The following is a 19705-nucleotide window of genomic DNA, read 5'->3' as shown; positions in this document are numbered from 1 at the left end:
GGAGAGGAAAGAGGTCAGCCGCGCCAGAGCCTGACCAGTGATACCCAGGTTATCACGGAGACGGTTTAGCAGGATGGTATGGTTGACAGTATCAAAGGCAGAAGAGAGATCAAGCAAGATGAGGACACCGGGGGCGTTGGAATCGAGGTTGGAGAGCAGGTCTTGGTCATGGAGACAACCAACAGATTCAGTGTGAAGGTTATGCTGGGTGATGGACAGCTTTTCCAGGAGTTTGCCCAGGAAGGGAGTGATAGAGATTGGGTGATAGTTAGCCGGGCAGGACGGGTATGCAGAGGGTTTCTTAAGAAGAGGATGCACAAGGGAAGGGGAAGGCTCCAGTGGCAAAGGAGAGGTTGCAGAAGTCAGCCAGGGCAGGAGCCATGGTGTCAATGTGGTCCTTGATGGTTTTGGAGGAACAGGGGTGAACCCGTTTTGACGAGACTTTCATAGATCAGACTTGTCTAGAAACCTTGTCTGGGGAGAACATGGGAAAGGCAGAGAAGGAGGGAGGAGAGGTGGCCAAAGAAGGGCCAGAGGAAGAGCAGGGAGTAGAGGGAGGAGGGGGAGAAGGGGGAGAGGAAGAGGGAGAGGACAGGATGTCCTAAGTTTTACAGATGAAATGAGAAGCCAGAGTCTTGCAGAGGGCCTGGGAAGGGACAGGAGAGGTAGAGACTGCAGCAGGATTGGCCAGCTCCTTGCAGATTTTAAAGAGTTTGGTCGAGTTGTTAGATGCCGCAGAGACGCAGGCTTAGATGTAGGATCTCTTCTTGGAGCAGACAGAGAGCCGGTATTAACTTTGGAGCAGGCGGCAGGCCAGTTTGTCAGAGGATGTACCCGAAGCATGCCATTTCCTCACAGCCACCCTGCACTTGCGTTTAAGGGTGACGAGGTCTGAGTCGTATCAAGAGTTGCACTTGGCTTTGGGCTTCAGGCCAATGTTCACATCACAGGGGCAAGAACATCGAGATTATCAGATATAGCACAGTGGAGCATGGAGAGGGCTGTGTCATGGTGTGAGTCAGCTGGGGGGGGAACAATCAGAAAGTGGCGGCGAAAGCTTCAACTGACACGCGCTTCATGGGTCGGATAACCGAGAAGGTAGGTGGCAGTGCTGGAGTTGGCTTGGTCTGAGGGGTAGAGAGGGTGAGCTGGGAGGAAAGGAGAAAGTGATCACTCTAGGAGAGAGGAGTGGTGAGAGGGATCGAAAGGGGAAGGTCTGAAGAGATCAGAACATCTATGGTGTGCCCTGCAGAGTGGGTTGGGCCAGAGGGGAGAATAGAGAGTGAGAGAGAGTCGCAGAGGTCGTGAAAGAGTCCAGAGAAGGATAGAAAGCAGTCTCCGATAAGGAGGAGTTGACTGGTTGAGACCAGGAGGGGAGAGGAGAGGTCCGCCCCCTGAGAGAGGAAGGAGGAGATCTGACCAAGTGGCCGATAGATGATAGCCACAGTAAGGGAATGGCCAGGAGAGAGAGAGAGCGAGAGTGCAAACGAGGCATTTGAAGGATGAGTAGGCCTGTGTAGGAATGACAGAGGCAGGAATCCACTCCGGGAAGATCATGGCTACACCCAATACGGAACGGTTGGATCTGGATGCAGAGAAGATCTTGTAGACATCAGAGAGGAGAGTGTCAGGGCTTGTGACAGAGCTGGCCGTGAACCATGTCTCGGTGAGACCAATGACATCGAAGTCAAGTTCCTCAAGGAGGCGGCAGATGTCAGAGGAGTGAGAGATTTGACAGCTGAGCGAGAGTTTAGAGTGGCAATATGGAGGAGGTTGCCGTCCTTGAAAGACTTCCGGGTAGGGGTACAAATCAGAGGTACGCCTTGCGGAGGTGTAGAAGAAGCCCGAGCGGGGGCAGAAGAGACAGGAGGAGAGGGCAAGGTAGCCAAGGAGGAGACAGCAGGGGGAGGCGAGGAAGCCGTGGTAGGGAGAGAGGGGACAGCAGGAGAAGAAAGGAAATCGATGAGACGCGGGAAGCGTCTATCAAAGAGGAGAAGATTGGCCCGAGGGCCTTGGACCAAGACGGTACCATTCTAGTAAACATTAATGATGATCTTAGAGGAGTGGAAGGATGCTAGGAGGGCCGCCCACCGGGTGCCACCATTAATGGGAGAAGAAGAGAAAGGAGAGAGCACAGAGACCATATGTAGAGTCCATAGGTCAGGAGAAGGCACGAAGAAGAGGATGTCAGTGAGAGTTTCCTAGGAGGAGGCACTGATGTAGGTGTCAGCGATAGGGAGGCCTGGGTTAGAAACCAGGATGTCCTTTTTAAACTTTTTCCTACCAGATTTAGTGAGGAGAGCAGGATAGTCGATAGAGAAGCAGTTAGAAAAGATAGGAGAGACAGAGAGCACCATAGAGTAGGTGGGGAGAGAAGAGGAAATGGGTGGGAGGGGGCAGGCATAAACACTTGGGAAGGACACAGGGCGGGGGGCAAGCAGACAAGATAAAGAGAGACAAGGCAAGTAGACAATTGGACAAGACGACAGGAGCTTAGATAAAGGTAGAACATTTTGCTAGATGAATGTTATGCTAGGAGGCAACCACAGGACGGCACTGCTTTCACAATGCAATTTAGATACCAGACCAACACACCTAAGCCTGAGAGTCCTGATAGATGTATGTATTTCTCTTTGAAGTTCGTGAGATAGGCAGGAAACTGCGAGTTACTCCTTAAGATGGTCCTAACGAACACCTCTAGGCACACCTCTCTCATAGGAACTAATGTTAGAGAAAGGTATAAGAACCACTGTGTTTTGGGGAGGGCTCAAGTTCGTTTGGATTGTTCATGGCATTGTATACTGTTGATCTTCGTGTTGCTGATTTCCATGAAAGCGGTAAGTAAACCTTCTGCTGGGATTATTTGTGGAAGAAAGATTTCCCTGTCAAAAGCAAATGGTAGCTTAACTGCAAAGCCCGGGGACGGAGAGACATCCAGAGAGCTCTGTGGAATATTCATGATGATATAAACCCAGGACACAAGGAGGTGACCATCCCATGGGGAAATGACTAGTCTCCCGATCAGGCTGATGCCTTTGAATGTCCAGCAAAGCTAGAGCAGAGCCATTTCCATATCAGACGGGCCTGATATATGGATGACTCTGCCCCAGCCCTGCCGACTTTTCGAATGTACCAGCCTGCTACTAAAAAGAGCTTTCTAAGCAGGCTGATGATCATGTAGGACATGGGACATCATTCACAAGTCAAGTACGCATCGCATGGGCTATGAAAGTATATTAACCAGGCATTGGAAAGTGCATTGCTAAGTGCACCCACAGTCTGGCAGATTGTACTCACTTGTGATCTTGCCTAAATGAGCAGCAAGTACAAGTGGATCCCCTCTAGATCCCTGGCATCTATAACTTGTGCTTGCTCGCATCGTTGGTTTGTTGCTCGCTACCTTGCCTGCCTGCAGTATTCAATATTGGGCAGATGTGCATCAGCGTGTGCGTCAGAAAGTGCATCATTAAGTGCACCCACAGTCTGGCAGATTGTACTCACTTGTGATCTTGCCTAAATGAGCAGCAAGTACAAGTGGATCCCCTCTAGATCCCTGGCATCTATAACTTGTGCTTGCTCGCATCGTTGGTTTGTTGCTCGCTACCTTGCCTGCCTGCAGTATTCAATATTGGGCAGATGTGCATCAGCGTGTGCGTCAGAAAGTGCATCGCTAAGTGCACCCACAGTCTGGCAGATTGCACTCACTTGTGATCTTGCCTAAATGAGCAGCAAGTACAAGTGGATCCCCTCTAGATCCCTGGCATCTATAACTTGTGCTTGCTCGCATCGTTGGTTTGTTGCTCGCTACCTTGCCTGCCTGCAGTATTCAATATTGGGCAGATGTGCATCAGCGTGTGCGTCAGAAAGTGCATCGCTAAGTGCACCCACAGTCTGGCAGATTGCACTCACTTGTGATCTTGCCTAAATGAGCAGCAAGTACAAGTGGATCCCCTCTAGATCCCTGGCATCTATAACTTGTGCTTGCTCGCATCGTTGGTTTGTTGCTCGCTACCTTGCCTGCCTGCAGTATTCAATATTGGGCAGATGTGCATCAGCGTGTGCGTCAGAAAGTGCATCGCTAAGTGCACCCACAGTCTGGCAGATTGCACTCACTTGTGATCTTGCCTAAATGAGCAGCAAGTACAAGTGGATCCCCTCTAGATCCCTGGCATCTATAACTTGTGCTTGCTCGCATCGTTGGTTTGTTGCTCGCTACCTTGCCTGCCTGCAGTATTCAATATTGGGCAGATGTGCATCAGCGTGTGCGTCAGAAAGTGCATCGCTAAGTTCACCCACAGTCTGGCAGATTGCACTCACTTGTGATCTTGCCTAAATGAGCAGCAAGTACAAGTGGATCCCCTCTAGATCCCTGGCATCTATAACTTGTGCTTGCTCGCATCGTTGGTTTGTTGCTCGCTACCTTGCCTGCCTGCAGTATTCAATATTGGGCAGATGTGCATCAGCGTGTGCGTCAGAAAGTGCATCGCTAAGTGCACCCACAGTCTGGCAGATTGCACTCACTTGTGATCTTGCCTAAATGAGCAGCAAGTACAAGTGGATCCCCTCTAGATCCCTGGCATCTATAACTTGTGCTTGCTCGCATCGTTGGTTTGTTGCTCGCTACCTTGCCTGCCTGCAGTATTCAATATTGGGCAGATGTGCATCAGCGTGTGCGTCAGAAAGTGCATCGCTAAGTGCACCCACAGTCTGGCAGATTGCACTCACTTGTGATCTTGCCTAAATGAGCAGCAAGTACAAGTGGATCCCCTCTAGATCCCTGGCATCTATAACTTGTGCTTGCTCGCATCGTTGGTTTGTTGCTCGCTACCTTGCCTGCCTGCAGTATTCAATATTGGGCAGATGTGCATCAGCGTGTGCGTCAGAAAGTGCATCGCTAAGTGCACCCACAGTCTGGCAGTCATCAGTGGTGTAGAGGTTCGAAAGGGGTGAGTCAGTCACATTGTTCCTTTGTTGACTATTCCCTGTTCTATAATCAAAATCATCTAAAACTTGTGCATTTTGAGGGGTCAGAAATGAGAGCCAGACACAAAGTTACATTATTCTCAAAGTCAGACATTTTATTAAGCATAAGTGGCTTGAGAAACCGCCTCTTAAGCCCTATTCTAAAGAGTGGGTCTGAACTCTCCAGGCTTGGGGGGTTCATCTTTTTATGTTCATGTTGTGTTTATTATGGGCACTCTGTTTGCATACCTGTGAGTCGGCAGTCAGAATACCGTTGTCACTCCACACGTTCTTAGTTTTACTAAAGTCTGAACGCAACTCACTAGCACCACAAAACAATGTAGAGTTGCCCCCCGCAAGATTGCCTATCTGCCTGTTCAGAGGTTTCAAGCCCCAGGACGCTGTGGTACAATGCCATTTCATCTCTGCCTGGGATTTAAAATCCAAACCGGGCGGGACAAACGGTGTATCCCCGAAGTCTAACATAACTTGGCAGAAACCATTTTTCGACTGCCAACAGGAGACGAGATTGGTTAAAAAAAGAATGAATACCTCCAATGGACAAACTCCCTTCCTTATGCCAATAAATATTAACGAACAGGAGACAAAAGTCTTCTCCAGGGACTGAAACTTCTACTGCCAGTATCCCATAGAGGAAATTTGAAAACTCTCTGGCAGTCAAGCCCTGGCCTGTACAGATAGCAGTAATCAGGCCTTCCCGCCGGGCGCCCCTCATTGCTAAATTTAGCTGCTTGAAAAAAAGTACAAAAGCCCTCTAACAGTATTTGTACTCCCCATTTCTATTCTTTGGGAGTATGTGCCTGTTTTTAGGGAGTAAACGTGACTGATACACCCCTTATCTGTAGGGCTGAATGTCTCTCTTCTCCCGATTGTAATTTGATAATGTCTCTTCTTCTCTTCACAATTCTTTTTTAGTAGGCTATTCTTAAATACTCTCTCTTCACTTCTTGACCCTCTTTCTGCAATGCATTTGGGTCTTCCTTCCCCTTTAGGGATAGTATTCCAGCACCCTTTTTTGGTCTCTTTGTTCTTCTATAATTCAGGTTGCTATACCCTTAGCTGTGAGATGCCTTCTTGGGTCTTGGGGTTCTCCCCCTCCTCAGGTGGTTTCTTGGAGTATCTTTTCTCTTAAGTGGTACACTTGGCTTTTCTTTCCATTCATAGAATTCTCTCCCTGATATTCTCTACTCTTTACTTCTTAACTTACGAGGTGCTTGCCCCCTCTTTCCAGGGTTTTTGTGCCTCGGTCATAGAGATCTCTCAGGTTTATTTGGGATTCTCTTCTCACATGAATATAGTTCTACTTTGTCAACTTTAAATTCAATGTCTGGTCAATTTTACAGGGACGAGTTTCTATTGCTTTATAACGATTCCCCGACGGCGACCCGGTTCTCCCGTTCTCCCCGTTTCCTTTGAGTAGGCAGGGAACATCACTGTGGCCTGTACTGGTTCTGGCTCTCTTCATTTGCTCTGCTTCGCCATCTTATCAACTCCACCGGCGTCCCGCTCTCGGTCCTCTCTCTCTTCCCAGGACCAGTTATGGTTGTAAGCGGATGTCTTGCTGTTTCCTCAGCGCTGTGGCTTTAGCATTATTTGACAGGTGCGCTGCCCACCACTAACAGGTCGTGGTCACGCCACCACCGGTATTTGGATTCCTGTCTCCTTGGCTTCTCACTGTGTATAAACGCTGGGCCTCCAGCATTTAGTTCTCGCATTTAGGCCACTTGCAAAAGTTGCGGGCTCTGCGGCTCTCCTCGGCTCCACCTCTCAAAGGTGTCACGCCATCAGACAGATCCTCTTTCTGGTTTGAAAATGTATATTTTAGTTTTGTCTTCTGCCAAGTCCCTGGCTTCTATGGTGGTCTTCATATGTGACAGTCCCATTTATGCCACTATGGGAAATAGCTCAGGGAGGCCCTCACAGGAACGGGAGTGCTTGTCTCCTAAGGGGGAGTCTTCCCCAGTGAGGTCCCACTTTCTCCAGACTCCTAGGGATGGTCTTGTGGAGCTGGCTCACCTTCCTAGCCTCAAAGGGGGATGCTTCCCCTTGGGACGAATTCCCTCGCTTCGTCACATAATCATTTAAATGCAATCATTCTTTCAATTATGCAGTCTGAGGCAAAACAGGAAATCTGCCCTTCTACATGTCCTTTGTCGATCTGGCTTCTGCCTTCGATGATGTCAATCGGAAAACGCTATGGTCCACATTCAAATCTTGGAGCATGCCGGAATGGCTGTTGTATCCTATAGTTCAGCTGCATACTGACACTCCAATTAGTAGAAGGCCGCACACTTCAGGCAAGATGTTGCTCCCTTTCATAACCTTTTGTGGGCTCCGTCAGGGTTGTGGGCTGGCCCCTTCCCTTTTAAATCTTTATCTGGCAGATGTCCAGTGGGCCCTAAACAAAGTTAGTGCCTTCCCTCCTAAATTAGGGTTGTGGCCCATGCACTGTCTTGCCTGCACCAACTGTAGGATTAGAAAGAAGCTTCAATGCTTTCAGAAAATATATGTTCCCTAATGACGTCAAGATTATTTGTTCAAAAACGAAAATTCGAAACCTTTAATAATCGTAAAAAGAGCTGTTTTAATAATATGGCACCTTGAGATTATAGAGCAATTTAAATACCTGGGCTATATGTTCTTTACATGTCCGATCTAACACGTGGCCATCTGCAAAAGGTGGAAAACAATGCACGCGTTGCATTTTTTCATGGATATCGTATAGTGTGGACATTCTCTAGACATATAACGCGGTGTGCTGGAATACATTGGAAGGGTGCATCTGTTTTGTCACTGCCACATTTATTTTTTCAATTGCCATCTACGTCCAACGTCTCAATCCTCAAAGGTTCAACGCAGGTCACTCATGTTGTACAGAAAAATGATGAGCTCCTCGGAGCTGTTCGAACTGCCAAGACCTCGGATGCTTAAATGTTCTTCTACTATTACTGTTTGACAGTCCTCCAAAAAATGAAGCGCTCTAAAGGGTCTGACTGATGCCGCACTATGGCCTATATGGGAGGCCTGATTCCACCACACGTGCCCCCACCCCGCCTACAGGGAGGGACCTTCTCCCAACCTGCGATCGTCACCTTCGCAGGGACTATCCTATCATGCAGGAAGCAAGCCGGGCCGTCTGTCACAGTTTTGATCTCTTATAGTTGGTTATTCTTTCTGGCACCGAAATGGTGCTGAAAAGCAAATACCTTGAATTCTGGGGAAGCACCTTCACATGTGGGATGGGGTCAGGGGGCACTGTGCACTTTGCTGATGTTCGATAGCATCATGGCATCTGGTTTCCCAACATTGCTATTGTAGGAGAAACTCTATTAATAATGAACTCCCCGCTATTTTTGGCTGCATGTGTAATTTTTATGTAAGCTGTATGTTGGGGGTGTGCATCCCTACCGAGCCTGGTGCGCCCCCGTCCTCACACTTAGCAGGTGGTCCTCACTCCCTCAGCCCCTGGCACGTGCCCACCTGACCTCCCTTCAGCACTTGCCTTTCCTCAGGGTCCCACTTCTCCCCCCTTGCACTTATGCCTCCACTGCACTCCCACCCAAGCATTATCCCTTCTGCCTCGACCTGTACCCCCCCCCGCCCCCCACTTCTTGTTACAGTAGTTGCAGGATACGCCGTTATTCTTTGCTTCCCTGTCCCCTCACCATTGCTGTATAGACGCATTACAAATACCTGCCAAATAGATAAAGCACTGGGGATCCCCCTTGGACATGGGGCAGTGGTGCCCCATGCTACTACAATGCCAAGCACCCCATTGTCACCGAAACATACCCTAGCACACAAAACACCCAACATCGTCCCAGCACTGGCACTCAAGACCATTGCAGCAGCACCCAACCCACCACCCAAATGCATGCCTGCATGTCACCCCAATTACCACCAAACACAGCCCCGCCATGAACTCTGCACCCTAACACATCCCTCCAGCAGCTTATCCCATTGCAGCAGCACCCAATCCACCACCCAAATGCATGCATGCATGTCACCCCAATTACCACCAAACACAGCCCCACCGTGCAACTCTGCACCTAACACATCCCTCCAGCAGCTTATCCCATTGCAGCAGCACCCAATCCACCACCCAAATGCATGCATGCATGCATGCATGTCACCCCAATTACCACCAAACACAGCCCCGCCATGAACTCTGCACCCTAACACATCCCTCCAGCAGCTTATCCCATTGCAGCAGCACCCAATCCACCACCCAAATGCATGCCTGCATGTCACCCCAATTACCCCCAAACACAGCCCCGCCGTGCAACTCTGCACCCTAACACATCCCTCCCAGCAGATTATCCCATTGCTGCAGCACTGAATCTACCAGCCAAATGCATGCCTGCGTGTCACCCCAATTACCCCCAAACACAGCCCCACCGTGCAACTCTGCACCCTAACACATCCCTCCAGCATCTTGTCCCATTGCAGCAGCACTGAATCCACCACCCAAATGCATGCCTGCATGTCACCCCAATTACCACCAAACACAGCCCCACCATGCAACTCTGCACCCTAACACATCCCTCCCAGCAGCTTATCCCATTGCAGCAGCACCCAATCCACCACCCAAATGCATGCCTGCATGTCACCCAAATTACCACCAAACACAGCCCCGCCATGCAACTCTGTGTGATGATCGGGGGGGCCGCCGGTGTCATGCGGGCCCCTATGGCGTACATGCCCTGCGCGCAGCAACGCCGCGCAGGAACAGACACGGAGGCGTCTGCTCGTTCCGGCGCTCCGGCCCCAACTGCCGGGCGCCGCCTTTATTATCAACTACGCATGCGCGGCGTACACGCCACGCATGCGCATACTGTGTACTACGTACACAGCATCCCTCCTCTTCCCCCCAAACAACAAACCATCAAACATGGGGCCAACGTGGCTCAAACATTGTATACTTAACAGACTTTTGTTGCTCAGGTCGCTGAGTCCATAATAAAGTCTTGGAACCTTTGTGGAGGGCGGCGCCCCTCTCTGCGGGGGTACCTGGGCGGTCCCCGTTCGACATTCTCTGGCTCCGCAGGGTCTCCGGGCGTGTCGACGTCCTCTGGTGGTGCTTCTGCCGCATGCCTTTGGCCAGGGTCCAGTTCTTCTTCAGAGGTTACTGGTCCTATGCGTTTGAAGAAGGACACATTTCTGGTCACTGTCCCACGCGCGTTCGCCGCTGTGACCATGGATCCCTTGACGTGGGTAACACCCATCGGGTGTGTTTCATGTGTCATTGAGAGTTTCCCCTCTGGCCTCCTGTTTCGGACCAGGACGGTGTCTCCTACCGCTATTTCTTTTTCCGGCAGCCTCCGCCTCACTGTCTCCTTTTCGTTCCTCGCGGCCCTGTCCGCTGCCACCTGTGTGTCATCAATCACCCCCGGGCGTCGCTCTCCCGCTTCCGGTATCAGCCCTCTGGGTATGCGCTTGAATAGTGCTTCGGCGGGCGCGATTCCGGTGGACTGATGTGGGGTGGACCGGTACTCACGGAGGAATTCGATCAGATTATGGCGCAGGTCTTCCCCTCCATTGACGGAGATGCGAAAAATTTTGTTAAGGGTCCGCATGAACCGTTCAACCTCTCCATTGGCTCTTGGCCACAGTGGGGTCACTTTACGGTGTTTGATGCCTCGTTCTGCGCAGTATCTGGCGAAACGCTGCCCTTGGAATGGAGCGCCGTTGTCTGAACAGATCTCGAGCGGGAAGCCGTGGGTGGCGAAGATTTTGTCCATGGCCAGGATGGTGTGATCGCTGGCGGTGGATTCTACTAGCTCCACCTCCGGGTACCTTGACCACTGGTCTGTTACCACTACGAAGTGTAGGCCTCTGCCGGTCGAGCCGAAGTCTGCGTGGACAGTACCCCACGGCACGTCGCTCAGTGGCATGGCTTGGATGGGCGGGCTCTTTTCAGCCGGACTCGCGGCTTGGCAAGGGATGCATGCCTTTACGAACTCGGTCACTCGGTGTTCCAGGTCGGGGAACCAGACTTTCAGCCTCAGGCGCGCCTTCATCTTGGCCATGCCTTGATGTCCTGTGTGGGCTAGCTGGAGAACCCTTGTGACCAGGGATCTGGGGATCACGATCTGGTCACCTCGTAGCAGTAGGCCATCCGTGGACACTGAGAGCTCGTGTCGAGCCTTCCACAACAGTTGCAGGTCCCTCTGCGTCTCTGGGTGTCTTCTGGCGTTGTTCAGGAGGACGTCTCGCCATTCCCCTGTGGCAACCGCTCTTTTCACTCGCAAGAATGCTTCGTCAGAGTTCGAGTCATCTGCAATGTTCTCCCTCGACAGGGCCACTGGCAGGGCTGACTCGACGACGAGATGCACGGCGTCCGCCGCGTCAGATAGCTCTACCGGATTCTGGGCGTCCCTTGTACCGGGGTGGCGGGACAGGTAGTCTGCGGGGTTGTGGGTGCCCGGGCGGTACACCAGCTTGACGCTGTATTCGATGAGCGATAGCATCCATCTTTCGATCCGGGGAGGCGGCTTTGAGGAGGTGCCTGACAGGATGGGAATCAGGGGTTTATGGTCAGTGACCACGACGACGGGTTTGCCGAGGATATATATCCTGAAGTGTTTGCATCCCCACAGGATGGCAAGGGCCTCTCTCGATTTGCGAGTAGCGCCTTTCCGTGTCGGTGAGGGCCTTGCTAGCGTAGGCAATGGGTCTCATCGCTCCCAGTTCGTCGGCCTGCATGAGGACTGCCCCTAGACCTACGGGGCTGGCGTCAACCACGATCTCTGATTCCCGGCTGGGGTGGAAGTAGGCCATCGTCTCCTGCTCTGACAGGGCCTCTTTGATGGCATTGAATGATCTTTGTTCTGCCGCTGTCCATTGCCACGGTACGTCATTCCTGGTGAGTGCTCTCAATGGTTCTGATAGGGAGGCTAGGTCTTTGATGAATCTGCCACAGTAATTGACCATCCCCAGGAAGCTCCGAACTTCTGCAGGAGATGTGGGCGGAGGCGCATCTCTTATGTCTTTTACCTTGCCGGGGTCAGGTGAAATGCCGTTCGCATGGAAGGTGAACCCAAAGAATTCCAGCCGATCTTTCAGGAATTCGCACTTTTCTTGGTGTAGTGTAAGACCTACCGCCTGGAGTCTCTCAAACGTGCGTTCCAGCCTTTTAAGGTGTTCGCTCTCTGACTTGGCGAAGACCAGAATGTCGTCGGACATGTTAATGACACCCCTCAGGCCGGACAACGCTCCTCTTATTGCGTTCTGGAAGACCTCAGCCGCGGATGAGATCCCGAAGTTGAGTCTCTTGTATTGGTACAATCCTTCGTGCGTTGTGAACGTAGTGATGTACCTCGACTCGGGGTGCAGTTCCAGTTAATGGTAGCCGGATCTGAGGTCTAGTTTGGAGAAGACCTTGGCGCCTTGGAGTTCTCCAACGATATCGTCCAGGGTGGGCGTGAGGTGGCGCTCTCTTTTGATGGCAGTATTGGGTAGCCTCATGTCTACGCAGATGCGTACAGCCCCTGGTTGCTTCGGCTTCGGGGCCTCTACGATGGGTGAAACCCACGGGGTGGGCCCTTCTACCCGTTCGATGATGTCTCTGTCCATTAGCTGTTGCAGTTCCGCCTCCACTTGTGCCCTCAGGTGAAATGGAATTCGGCGGTGCTTGAGGGCTGTCGGCCTTACGGATTTGTCGATGTGCAAGCGAATGGGGTCTGCGTTCAGCTTGCCGATACCCTTGAAGAGACTCGCGAACTTGTGTAGCATGCTCTTAAGATCTGCATGGTATACCCCAAATGTGAAATGCACGATGTCGAGCGCTTCTGACGCCGCACAGCTTAGCAGCGAATGGGGGCTGACGTCGGTGACGAAGAATCTTGCCTTGATGGAGTTCTGTCCATGCGATACTGGGGCAATAAATGCACCTTGGATGGGTAAGGGGGTGTCGCCACCGAATGCATATATCCTCGCTGTTGATGTCGACAGTTCTGGTGGGCCTGGCAGGGCTACGTAGTGTTTGGTGGCTAGCACGCAGACTGAAGCCCCGGTGTCGATGAGGATGGGGGTGGGAGTGCCCTTGATGTCGACGGTGCATTTGGGTTGACGTTTTGTGCTGGAACATCTCGCGATGCTGGAGATGAAGAAGACTTCTTCCTCTTCCTCCTCTTCTTCTTCTGCGAGATCTAGGTCTTGCAGGCCTTGATCAATGGAGGAGATGCCTCTCACTCTGCGGGAACTGCTTCGCCCCACTCTCTCCGGTCCTCTCGTCGTTGTGACAGGGGCAGCCGCACGGCACGTTCTGGCAAAGTGACCCGGTATACCGCACCGGACGCATGTTCTTGACTTGGCTGGGCAGTCACCGCTGTGGGGGAGGTCATACCCACAGTTCGAGCATGATGGGGCGGTGCTTGGAGCGGACGCGGTGTCGGGCTTTCTCGGCGCCCACCTTGACCTGTTCGCAGCCGACCGTCCTACTGCAAATGCGTCTTCGTTGTGCCCTGGTCGCGAGGCAGCGTCCATTTTCGCGCCTCTGGCCTCTGCTAGTTCGTGTGCTCTGCCCAGGTCCAGGATCTGCTGGAGGGTTAGGCCAGGCTCCCTCAACACTTGCCTCCGAAGTTTACTGGAGCTGCACCCCTGTAGTAATTGGTTGCGGACCATCTCCTCTTCGTCGGCCCATCTGCAAGAGGTCGCCAGGTGTCTCAGGCGGGCGCAGAATTTGTCCAGGGGTTCATCGTCTAACTGTTTCTCAGCGCCCATGACGAACCTGTCAAAATCCACATTGGCCATGGGTAAGAAATGGTCTTTAAGTGCCTGCTTGACGGCGTCATAAGTGACCACGGGGATGGTCAGGGAGTCATAGATCTTGTGGACTTCTGCGCCTGCTGAATAGATCATGGTCGCAACCTTTTCATCATCGTCGTTAACTCCTGCTGCCCTGAAGAACATGTCCAGTCTTTTAACCCACAGCAGCCACCTCGGTCCTAGCTTGGAAGGGGGTCCAGTGGCATCAAACTCTGGCATGGGGGCTAGGGAGCTGCGGGCTCTGCGGGGAATCGGGGCTGCGGCACCCTCATCGTCTGCGCCGTCACCCATTTTCTTTTGCTAGGTACTCACAGGTGGTAGATGTGGCCTTGTGGTAGTGGTGGGAGCGAAATCCTCTTCTTTCTTCTTGTGTGCCACAGCCTTGCACCAGCAAGACTGTGGGTGTTCCAAAAATTTTTTTTTTTTTTTTCCTCTCTGCTAGCGCCGTCGGCGAGTGGCACACGAGCACCCTGTTGGGCCGCAACCACGGTCGCCGCACGTGACGGGGAGCGGATCGAAGAAAAAAAAATGGCCGCCGGTGCGTCGTTAGTCCGTGACGCGGCGGGCTTAACACAGCGTTGCAGCCGGGCACGGGAGTGGGCCGTGGCTCCTCCTCGTCGCCAGTGTGATGATCGGGGGGGCCGCCGGTGTCATGCGGGCCCCTATGGCGTACATGCCCTGCGCGCAGCAACGCTGCGCAGGAACAGACACGGAGGCGTCTGCTCGTTCCGGCGCTCCGGCCCCAACTGCCGGGCGCCGCCTTTATTATCAACTACGCATGCGCGGCGTACACGCCGCGCATGCGCATACTGTGTACTACGTACACAACACTCTGCACCTAACACATCCCTCCCAGCAGCTTATCCCATTGCAGCAGCACTGAATCCACCACCCAAATGCATGCTTGCATGTCACCCCAATTACCCCCAAACACAGCCCCACCATGCAACTCTGCACCCTAACACATCCCTCCAGCATCTTATCCCATTGCAGCAGCACTGAATCCACCACCCAAATGCATGCTTGCATGTCACCCCAATTACCCCCAAACACAGCCCCACCATGCAACTCTGCACCCTAACACATCCCTCCCAGCAGCTTATCCCATTGCAGCAGCACCCAAGCCACCACACAAATGCATGCTTGCATGTCACACAGCCCCGCCATGCAACTCTACACCCTAACACATCCCTCCAGCATCTTATCCCATTGCCCAGCACCCAATCCACCACCCAAATGCATGCATGCATGCATGCATGTCACCCCAATTACCACCAAACACAGCCCCACCATGCAACTCTGCACCTAACACATCCCTCCCAGTAGCTTATCCCATTGCAGCAGCACCCAATCCATCACCCAAATGCATGCATGCATGTCACCCCAATTACAACCAAACACAGACCCGCCATGCAACACTGCACCCTAACACATCCCTCCCAGCAGCTTATCCCATTGCAGCAGCACCCAATCCAACACCGAAATGCATGCATGCATGTCACCCCAATTACCACCAAACACAGGCCCGCCATGCAACGCTGCACCCTAACACATCCCTCCAGCCGCTTATCTCATTGCAGCAGCAAACAACCCACCACCCAAATGCATGCTTGCATGTCACCCCAATTACCTCCAAACACAGCCCCACCGTGCAACTCTGCACCTAACACATCCCTCCCAGTAGCTTATCCCATTGCAGTAGCACCCAATCCACAACCCAAATGCATGCATGCATGCATGTCACCCCAATTACCACCAAACACAGCCCTGCCATGCAACTCTGCACCTAACACATCCCTCCCAGCAGCTTATCCCATTGCAGCAGCACCCAATCCAACACCGAAATGCATGCATGCATGTCACCAAAATTACCACCAAACACAGGCCCGCCATGCAACTCTGCACCCTAACACATCCCTCCAGCAGCTTATCCCATTGCCCAGCACCCAATCCACCACCCAAATGCATGCATGCATGCATGCATGTCACCCCAATTACCACCAAACACAGCCCCACCATGCAACTCTGCACCTAACACATCCCTCCCAGTAGCTTATCCCATTGCAGCAGCACCCAATCCACCACCCAAATGCATGCATGCATGTCACACCAATTACCACCAAACACAGCCCCGCCATGCAACTCTGCACCTAACACATCCCTCCCAGCAGCTTATCCCATTGCAGCAGCATGCACTCCACCACCCAAATGCATGCATGCATGCATGTCACCCCAGTTACCACCAAACACAGCCCCACCATACTACTCTGCACCTTCACACATACCTCCAGCATCTTATCCCATTGCCCAGCACCCAATCCACCACCCAAATGCATGCATGCATGCATGCATGCATGTCACCCCAATTACCACCAAACACAGCCCCGCCATGCAATTCTGCACCTAACACATCCCTCACACCAGCTTATCCCATTGCAGCAGCACCCAATCCACCACCCAAATGCATGCCTGCATGTCACCCCAATTACCACCAAACACAGCCCCACCATGCAACTCTGCACCCTAACACATCCCTCCAGCATCTTATCCCATTGCCCAGCACCCAATCCACCACCCAAATGCATGCATGCATGCATGCATGTCACCCCAATTACCACCAAACACAGCACTGCCATGCAACTCTGCACCTAACACATCCCTCCCAGTAGCTTATCCCATTGCAGCAGTACCCAATCCATCACCCAAATGCATGCCTGCATGTCACCCCAATTACTACCAAACACAGCCCCACCATGCAACTCTGCACCTAACACATCCCTCCCAGTAGCTTATCCCATTGCAGCAGCACCCAATCCATCACCCAAATGCATGCATGCATGTCACCCCAATTACCACCAAACACAGGCCCGCCATGCAACACTGCACCCTTACACATCCCTCCCAGCAGCTTATCCCATTGCAGCAGCACCCAATCCAACACCGAAATGCATGCATGCATGTCACCCCAATTACCACCAAACACAGGCCCGCCATGCAACGCTGCACCCTAACACATCCCTCCAGCAGCTTATCTCATTGCAGCAGCAAACAACCCACCAGCCAAATGCATGCTTGCATGTCACCCCAATTACCTCCAAACACAGCCCCACCATGCAACTCTGCACCCTAACACATCCCTCCAGCATCTTGTCCCACTGCAGCAGCACTGAATCCACCACCCAAATGCATGCCTGCATGTCACCCCAATTACCACCAAACACAGCCCCACCATGCAACTCTGCACCCTAACACATCCCTCCCGCAGCTTATCCCATTGCAGCAGCACCCAATCCACCACCCAAATGCATGCATGCATGCATGCATGTCACCCCAGTTACCACCAAACACAGCCCCACCATGCAACTCTGCACCTAACACATCCCTCCCAGCAGCTTATCCCGTTGCAGCAGCACCCAATCCAACACCGAAATGCATGCATGCATGCCACCCCAATTACCACCAAACACAGGCCCGCCATGCAACGCTGCACCCTAACACATCCCTCCAGCAGCTTATCTCATTGCAGCAGCAAACAACCCACCACCCAAATGCATGCTTGCATGTCACCCCAATTACCTCCAAACACAGCCCCACCATGCAACTCTGCACCCTAACACATCCCTCCAGCAGCTTATCCCATTGCAGCAGCACCCAATCCACCACCCAAATGCATGCATGCATGTCACACCAATTACCAACAAACACAGCCCCACCATGCAACTCTGCACCCTAACACATCCCTCCCAGCAGCTTATCCCATTGCAGCAGCACCCAATCCACCACCCAAATGCATGCATGCATGCATGTCACCCCAGTTACCACCGAACACAGCCCCACCATGCAACTCTGCACCTAACACATCCCTCCCAGCAGCTTATCCCATTGCAGCAGCACCCAAGCCACCACACAAATGCATGCTTGCATGTCACACAGCCCCGCCATGCAACTCTGCACCCTAACACATCCCTCCAGCATCTTATCCCATTGCCCAGCACCCAATCCACCACCCAAATGCATGCATGCATGTCACCCCAGTTACCACCAAACACAGCCCCGCCATGCAACTCTGCACCCTAACACATCCCTCCGGCAGCTTATCCCATTGCAGCAGCACCCAATCCACCACCCAAATGCATGCATGCATGTCACCCCAGTTACCACCAAACACAGCCCCACCATGCAACTCTGCACCTAACACATCCCTCCCAGCAGCTTATCCCATTGCAGCAGCACCCAATCCAACACCGAAATGCATGCATGCATGTCACCCCAATTACCACCAAACACAGGCCCGCCATGCAACTCTGCACCCTAACACATGCCTCCAGCAGCTTATCCCATTGCAGCAGCACCCAAGCCACCACACAAATGCATGCTTGCATGTCACACAGCCCAGCCATGCAACTCTGCACCCTAACACATCCCTCCAGCATCTTATCCCATTGCCCAGCACCCAATCCACCACCCAAATGCATGCATGCATGTCACCCCAGTTACCACCAAACACAGCCCCGCCATGCAACTCTGCACCTAACACATCCCTCCAGCAGCTTATCCCATTGCAGCAGCACCCAAGCCACCACACAAATGCATGCTTGCATGTCACACAGCCCCGCCATGCAACTCTGCACCCTAACACATCCCTCCAGCATCTTATCCCATTGCCCAGCACCCAATCCACCACCCAAATGCATGCATGCATGCATGTCATCCCAGTTACCACCAAATACAGCCCCACCATGCAACTCTGCACCTAACACATCCCTCCCAGCAGTTTATCCCATTGCAGCTGCACCCAAGCCACCACACAAATGCATGCTTGCATGTCACACAGCCCCGCCATGCAACTCTGCACCCTAACACATCCCTCCAGCATCTTATCCCATTGCCCAGCACCCAATCCACCACCCAAATGCATGCATGCATGTCACCCGTTACCACCAAACACAGCCCCGCCATGCAACTCTGCACCTAACACATCCCTCCCAGCAGCTTATCCCATTGCAGCAGCACCCAAGCCACCACACAAATGCATGCTTGCATGTCACAAAGCCCCGCCATGCAACTCTGCACCCTAACACATCCCTCCAGCATCTTATCCCATTGCCCAGCACCCAATCCACCACCCAAATGCATGCATGCATGTCACCCCAGTTACCACCAAACACAGCCCCGCCATGCAACTCTGCACCCTAACACATCCCTCCAGCAGCTTATCCTATTGCCCAGCACCCAATCCACCACCCAAATGCATGCATGCATGTCACACAGCCCCGCCATGCAAATCTGCACCCTAACACATCCCTCCAGCATCTTATCCCATTGCCCAGCACCCAATCCACCACCCAAATGCATGCATGCATGTCACCCCAGTTACCACCAAACACAGCCCCGCCATGCAACTCTGCACCTAACACATCCCTCCCAGCAGCTTATCCCATTCCAGCAGCACCCAATCCACCACCCAAATGCATGCATGCATGTCACACAGCCCCGCCATGCAACTCTGCACCCTAACACATCCCTCCAGCATCTTATCCCATTGCCCAGCACCCAATCCACCACCGAAATGCATGCATGCATGTCACCCCAATTACCACCAAACACAGGCCCGCCATGCAACGCTGCACCCTAACACATCCCTCCAGCAGCTTATCTCATTGCAGCAGCAAACAACCCACCACCCAAATGCATGCTTGCATGTCACCCCAATTACCTCCAAACACAGCCCCACCGTGCAACTCTGCACCCTAACACATCCCTCCAGCATCTTGTCCCATTGCAGCAGCACTGAATCCACCACCCAAATGCATGCCTGCATGTCACCCCAATTACCACCAAACACAGCCCCACCATGCAACTCTGCACCCTAACACATCCCTCCGCAGCTTATCCCATTGCAGCAGCACCCAATCCACCACCCAAATGCATGCATGCATGCATGCATGTCACC

The sequence above is a fragment of the Ambystoma mexicanum genome, chromosome 1p (genome assembly GCF_040938575.1).
Source record: "Ambystoma mexicanum isolate Mex_15411 chromosome 1p, UKY_AmexF1_1, whole genome shotgun sequence".
Taxonomy (NCBI): domain Eukaryota; kingdom Metazoa; phylum Chordata; class Amphibia; order Caudata; family Ambystomatidae; genus Ambystoma; species Ambystoma mexicanum.
The sequence above is the reverse complement of the archived record's forward strand: the minus strand, read 5'-3'. Positions refer to the sequence as shown.